Raw genomic sequence first — 7,657 nt, 5'->3', positions numbered from 1 at the left:
CCTCCACCACACAGCCCCTCAGTTTCCCACCGCTCAGGGAGGCGAGGCTGGCGGAGTATGATGGGAAGGTGGCCTGGGAGGCCTATGTCACCCAGTTCGAGATGCTAGCTGCTGCCCAGGGCTGGGGTGAGGCTGAGAAGGTGCTCTAGTTGGCAACAGCGCTACGGGGCCCCGCGGTTGGAGTGCTTGGGCACCTCCTGCCGGCACAACATGCTTCTTACGGGAGCATGGCGGAAGGCCTGTGGCGCCATTTCGGGCATCACCACCAGGCCGAGGTATACCGAGCCCGCCTAAAGAAGCTGACCCGGGAGTGGGGCGAGACATTGTCCCAGCTAGCGCAGGACGTGGAGGCGCTGGTAAGACGGTCGTATCCTGCGGCCCCAGAAGAGATGATCGTGGTACTGGCCCTGCAGGACCAGCAGCTGCAGGTCTACGTTAAGCAGGCGCACCCTGGGGACCTGCAGGTGGCGCTGGCAAGGGCCTTGGAGTTCGAGGCCTTCCTGAATACAACGAGCGGCCTAGGGGCGGCCAGCCTGCCCTGCCATGACCTCCGGGGCCGGATGGCGAAGGTGAAGATGAAGGCAGCATCCAAAGTATATATAAACCGAAATAAGTCACTTGCCTTCAAAACCGCGACCAGCACGTGCAGGGGGCAGTTTGGTGCGGAGCAGCAGGATGATGTCACTTAAAGCCAGTTCACGGGTGACTAAAGTTGTGGCCGTGTGTGCACATTGGATGTGCATTTTTGCCTTCTTTCACCGCACATTCAGGCAAGCCACTGACGAAAAATTTGCCTTTTTTTATTGTGCTATGCGTGACAGTAATTCTAATGCCTACAAACGGCAGTGTGGTGTGAGAGGGGTCATGTTAAAGTGATTGATTTAAATTAGTCTGCCTTTCTTTGTTTTCTCTAAATCCCTGTTTCTACATTCTCTAGTTTGGCTCCAAGCAACGTCACGCCTCTGCTGTGTCTCCTCCCACAAAGCTGTGTATGACTTGACTTGGTATATATAGACTTTGGCAGCATTGAGGATGGTGAGCCCGGAGGGTTTCCATGGCTCGTGTTGGGGCTGCTGAGAAGGCACAGGCGTAGTCGGTGTCCGAGGGAGCGTTCCCTCGATGCATTCCCTCGACCGGCTGAGCTCCGACGCCCTCCAACCTCACTGTAAAGATTGTGGTCAGTCTGGCCACCGCCCGAGCGCCTGTCCCAGGCCCAAGGATGTGGCGTGGGCAGGAAACACGGACGGGCTGGAGAAGGGGGCCGAATCCCAGTCATCAGTCCCAGGGCCCCGCCTTGTGTAAGCTGCCGCTGCCTGACCAGTGTGATGCAAGTGGAAGGTGTAGTGGCGAGCGGAAGCCAGAGGGAGTTAGATGCATGTTTGGGCTTGTCGTTGTGCTCAACTGAGTGCCCTTGTGAGCTGTGTGCGTCCCGTGTGCGAGTCTGTCGTGCCTCTGTGTGCCTGAATAACTTGTACTACTGTGCCCCAAGAACTACTGTTCTGTGCGTGGAGCCTGTCATTAAACAAGGAATTAGTGTTGAGAATGTTTCTTTTTGCCTTGCCTGGTGCCTTGCCTCCCTCGTGGTGCTGCGGTCTGAGTGTGGGCCACTGTCGGCTGGCGCCCGCTTTGCTGTCTTGCTGGGTTCACAACTCCTGTGTTTGCTCGGCACACTGCCTTGCCTGCCCGTGGTTGGTGTGGAGCGGGGGGCGGCGTAACAATATGAATGCCTAGACTTACACCAAATGTTGCAAAAAAAACAAAATCTTGCCTTTTATTCACAAGCGGCGTGCCATGGTAAACAAAAGCAGCTTTCTTGTTCATCATCATCATGTCCACTCGCAGTGTTGCTCTAAATTCGAGGATCGTGAAACTCAAGGTATTGAAAACACTGAAAAAGTGCTTATTTGTTCCGACCTGTGGAATTTTTTATTTTATTTATTTATTTCTTTTTTAACATATGGCCTATGGCGCCGGTAGACTATCCATCTGGGCCTGATGGTTGGCCCCGAGCCCATCATGGCGCAGGGAACTTTATAGTGGCGCCATTATAATTGGCTCATGCTGCCCCCCGGAGCTCACTTTTCTCCTCCTTTACTTCCTTGTTATCTCAAAATCATACCATGGAAAAAGGAAGAAAACAGGAAGAGAGAACTGGTCTTTTTAAAGCCACGGATGAAGCCGTACGATTGACTGAGCTCTGAAAACACGCTTGTGATTCACTGGGAGTCCGATGATGTCATCGCCGGCGCTAATCCAATCAGTGGCCTCACTGCCTTAAGACGGTGTCACACTGACCGTTTTCCTCTAATGGTTGTGGCTACTGGCAACGCCCGTACGCCTATCCCTAAGTGAATTGTCGGTTGTCCGTAAGCTGGTGTCACACTGGGCCTTTTTCTTCCCACCGCTTTGGCGGCAGCTTGGGCAACTGGCAACTTTTCCGGGTGTGCGTCACACAGATAGGGGGAAATTAGAAGGGAGAGTCAGGTCATGTCATGACACACACACACAGAAAGGGAAATGAGACGGGTCGGGGGCGGGAGGGGCAGAAGGGAGGCAGGTCATGTCATGACACACACACACACACACACATTATAACAAACATGGGTGGAGTATTTAGAAGAAAACAGTATATTAACAAATAGCCAATTCGGATTCAGAGGAGGGCGGTCTTGTGTAACTAATCTGATCAGCTTCTATTCAAGAGTAATTGATATAATACAGGAAAGAGACGGTTGGGCAGATTGTGTGTATCTGGACTTAAAGAAGGCGTTTGATGAAGTACCACACAAGCGATTAATATAGAAACTTAATCATGTTGGAGGTCTGGGTGGTTCAATGTTGGATTGGATGATGGACTTTTTGACGAAGAGAGAACTGAGAACAGTAATTAGGAATAATAAATCAAGCTGGATGGAGTGACTAGTGGAGTCCCCCAAGGATTGGTGTTGGTCTGGATTATGTTTGTATTATATATTAACATGACAGAAGGGGTGACAAGCTATATGAATATGTCTGGTGATGATGCTAAAATAATGAGGAAGGTGGCTAATGAAGGTGGCTGTGTAGCCCTGAGCCAAGATCTCGATAGAATAAAGGAATGGTCACGCAAATGGGAAATGACATTCAATACAGAGAAGTGTAGCGTGATGGAGTTTGGTAAGAGCAGTAGACGAATATCGGGGAACTGCTCTCTGAGTAATGAAAGAATCATGAAAAAAACTGAAGAAAAAGATCTGAGAGTGATCATAACAGACAAGTTATCCTTTGGAAAACATATAGACCGGATAACTGGGGAAATACAATCTTCTTAAAAACATAAAAGCAGGATTTACATATTTAGATGAAGAAATGGTGAAGAAACTAATAACATTGATGATACGTCCAAGACTGGAATATGCAGCATTAGAGTGGTTACCTAGATTGAAGAAAGAAATTAGAAAGTTGGAAAGAATACAAAGAGCAGCGACTAAATTACCGGAAACTCTGAGAGAACATACTTATGAAGAAAGACTGGAGAAATTGGGACTAACAACACTGGAGAGAAGAAGAGAGAGAGGGGACCTAATAGCATTGTACAGGATACAAGAGGGATTGGAGAAATTGGACAGGGAAGACCTAGTGGTATGTGACAGAAGTGTGACAAGAGGCAATGGTAAGAAATTGAAGAAGAGCGGCTGTAGGAGAGACATCAAGAAACACAGTTTTCCATACAGAAGCATAACAACATGGAACGGACTTGATGAGGAGACTGTGTGCAAAAACGATTCATGAATTTAAAGCCTAACTGGATAATAAACATTATGGAGATGGGACAGCACGAGCCTAGTACGGCTCTTTTCATGTATTTCACAACTAGGTAAATACACACACACACACACACACACACACACACACACACAGGTCATATCCTGATCAAAGCCCTGATCTGACTCTCCTTTCTGCTCCTCCCTCCCCACACTATTCTCATTCCCCTTCTGTGTGTGTGTGTGTGTGTGTGTGTGTGACAAGTCAGGACCAGACCTGACCTGAGTCAAGTCATGTTTTGACCAAAGCCCTAATCTAATTCTCCTTTCTGCCCCATCCTCCACATATTCTTCACATTTCACCTTCTGTGTGTGTAACAGGTATGGACATGACCTGACCTGAGTCAGCTAGGTCATGTCCTGACCAAAGCCCTGATCTGAATCTCCTTTCTGACCCCCCCTCCCCACACCCTTCTCCTTTCTCCTTGTTTTCATCCTCTCTATCTCACCTTTCATGAGAGGAGCTCATAACCAAGGTGAAGCTACATACCTCTCGAGTTGGGGGTTCGCATGGTAATGAGGGTGCGCTGAGTTGAACCAAACGCGACAGGGAGGAAGCAGCGGGAAGCTCAAACGCGGTAAGGGGAGCGTCCGCCATTAATATTAAAAAAAAGGAAAAATTGAAAAAAAATCACACGTTTTCGTACACCCCTCTGCTACCTTGTTGCAAAATATTATGAAGAAATAAGCAAAAATGACAGAGTTATGGCTGAATTCCCACCCCCCACCCTCCTCCACTCGTCACTTATGTCACTCTAAAACATTTGCCTGCGCCATGACGGGCTGGGAACGACTACCATTCAGGCCCATCAAGAAAGTCTACCGGCGCTGTAGGCTGGTAAGTGACAAAAAAGGAAAAATAAATAATAAATAAATAACCCCCCCCCAAAAAAAAAAAAAAAAAAATAGAGATGAATAAATAAAAAGCTATATTCATACACAGGTGCATACATTGTCATGTTTCAGCATAGAAAATAGCCTAAAAAATATTTGTATGGCATCTTGAGGCAAACTAGCATCTGCGATGGCCTTGGAGGCAGCAGAGCTGACACTTACATCAGTCACCCCGGAGGAGCCAGAGATAATTTTCGCATTTCGGCTTGATTGCAAAGAAAAGGACACAATCAGACAAACAAAGTCCTTCAAAACAAAGATAAAACTGCAATTCAGTAAAGAATACCACCCGGGAAAGCATCAGTGTGTTGTAACAAGTGCGAGATTGATCAATAAACTTTAAAGGCCCATATCTCAAACTGTAAGTTAATCCCCTTCTAAAATCTATTTTGAAGCCATTTTAGCTTGATTTCAATGAAACAAAAACTAAAAGGCAGTAGAATGCTTTTTCTTCCTCTGTACGTCAATTTTTTTTCATACATGTGACCTGTCATTTTATATTAATATTTTCTTGGTCAAAAAAAGCGAAAAAAAAAAAATTATAAAAAACAAAACTAAACAAAAGCCAAAATAAAAAAATCTAACGATGTGGAAACAGCATTTTATGAAGTGCCTTAGCCATAAAAAAAATTAATGTTTTGGAACAAAAATTAACGGCAGAATAGCACTCGTAAATTTCGCAGGAGGCTGTTGGGGGCCGGGGGGGGCGGGGGTTAGAATGAGGCTGAATGTCTAAAATTGATGTACATGTTGTCAATACTTCAACATAAAAATCAAAGTGATTCATATATATTTACCGGAGATATGGCAACATCGTTTTTCCGGGACGCTCCCCTTAACGTGTTAATAAGTCTCTCTCTCTCTCTCTCTCTCTCTCTCTCTCTCTCTAGCCACAATGTTTGTAGGAAAACGTTCAGTGTGACACTACTTTTTAAGGTAGCGTGCGTGATGCCGATGATAAGTAGATGTGACCCATACATGTCAAAGCAGCGCGAAAGTCGGGGCGATAATGCGCGAAAGTCGGGTTGGTAAGAATTTAGGACTAACCGCGAAACTCGAGGATCGTGAAACTCGGATAGCGCGAAACTAGAGAGGGTACTGTGTGTATATATATATATATATATATATATATATATATATATATATATATATATATATATATATAGATATATATATATATATATATATATATATATATATATATATATATATATATATATATATATATATATATATATATATATATATATATATATATATATATATACACACACACACACACACATGCATACATACATATGTACAGCGCGCTCCAAACGACGTTTGAACTCATGGCAACATGAGCATCATATTGCACACACAGGCAACCTCCCCCCTTCACCTTCTGAAAAATGGGCTGAAAGAAACTGATCACAGTTTGCGCAGATGATTATTGTGCCAGAGTTTGCGCATCAAGATTTGCGTGCAATTTAATACTCGCCTCTAGTACCATTATAAAAATGCAAGAGGCATTAATCGTGTTTCTGGCAGCGATATGCATCTTCTCCACTCACTGGTGTGAGGGAAAGGGGGTGTGCCTCCCTTCTTTCCTTCCAGTAGGGGTTGACAGTTTGTATGATCGTGAACAATTTAGCCTAAAATATAGCCCATATCCTTGTGTTTCCACCCATTTTATGGTATTTCTAATATCTGAAATGCTTTGCTAAGTACAGTTTGTGTAAAATTGCTCTGATTTTTTGTGGGTCTAGAGGCCTTTTTTGGAGGGAGTTCACCCAAATATTTGTGGAAATTCGCCCTTTGCAGCGGTCTGTGTCCCCAAGCCGAACAGGTGTAATTATGTAGCACGAGACTTGAAATAAAGGTGATAATGGCACCAGACCAGATGTGTTTATAAAGCTTGTTATAACTGTTTTGCTGTGTGTATCTCAGTAAATTGCATTTAGGTAACTAATATAACAGTTGAGGAAAAATGTCTTGTGGAATTTGGTACAGTGCATCAATATGTATCATGAGAGGAGTTTTATTAGAGAGTGTGACTCAAAGAACTTAGAACTTAGGAGGTTGACTAACTTTATTTTAAACCATTAAGCATGTATACAAAAGTGAGCCAGTACTGTGGTAAAATAAAAAAAATAAAAAACTTGGATAAAATTATTAGTATTAAAAAAGCTGGTTTTGAGGGAAATGAAATGCTTATGAATTCAGGCCTTATATCAGTAAGTGAAATGATGAGAAAAATCATCTCATTGCATCAGGCAGGACTGCCGTAATATTTTTTTCATAATTATCACTGTACTTGACTAACTGTTTCATCTTTAAACTTCTCTGATATTATTCAAATATATTTAATAATGCTCATCTTTGCTTATTTATATTTACCTATTTCTATTGACTGGATTCATCAGCACAAGACTACTGTGGTGAATTTGGGGCAGCATTTGGAGACTTTCACTTGAAGGGTCTTCTTCTGGACCACTGGATGACACAAGGTGAGCAAAACTTGGACAATATTCTTTTATTTTCTTTTGTGTTAAGACTGATAAAGTACAATATATATGACTTCACTCTGAAGTTATGCAAAAATACAGTCGAGTCGTGTATGGCAGTTAAGTGGTTCTGAGCAACGGCCGCCATAGGAAACCGCGTCGTAGGAATAACTAAACCTATGGAGAAAATACAATTTGGCTCTGGCCCTTGCCATTTTGCCTCCCCTCCTCCTCTTTTTTTTTTTTTTTTTTTTTTCCGTTCTAGCCCGAAAGTGCACCGGTAGGCATTATCTGCTGTCGCTGCTATGGTAATGGCGTCTCACTAGCAGCAAAATGGCGTCCACTGCTCTCTAGCTGTTCTGGCAGCAAAATGGCGTCCGCTGATCTTCTTGACGACGTTTAAACATGCAGCACTAGCTATTCTGGCCGACGAGCTCCTTGCAACAGAGGATGAGAAGGAAGCTGCAGTGGTTA

General features: G+C 44.2%; 1 pseudogene; it reads left to right on the top strand.

Moving 5' to 3' along the window:
- The first annotated feature begins 227 nt into the window (after positions 1–227).
- The window catches only part of LOC126998137 (EARP-interacting protein homolog), a 43,183-nt pseudogene continuing 35,753 nt past the window's right edge, over positions 228–7,657 (top strand).

This window comes from Eriocheir sinensis, chromosome 2 (genome assembly GCF_024679095.1).
Source record: "Eriocheir sinensis breed Jianghai 21 chromosome 2, ASM2467909v1, whole genome shotgun sequence".
NCBI lineage: Eukaryota > Metazoa > Arthropoda > Malacostraca > Decapoda > Varunidae > Eriocheir > Eriocheir sinensis.
Note: the sequence above shows the minus strand (reverse complement) of the source record. Positions and strands in the feature narration are given on the sequence as shown.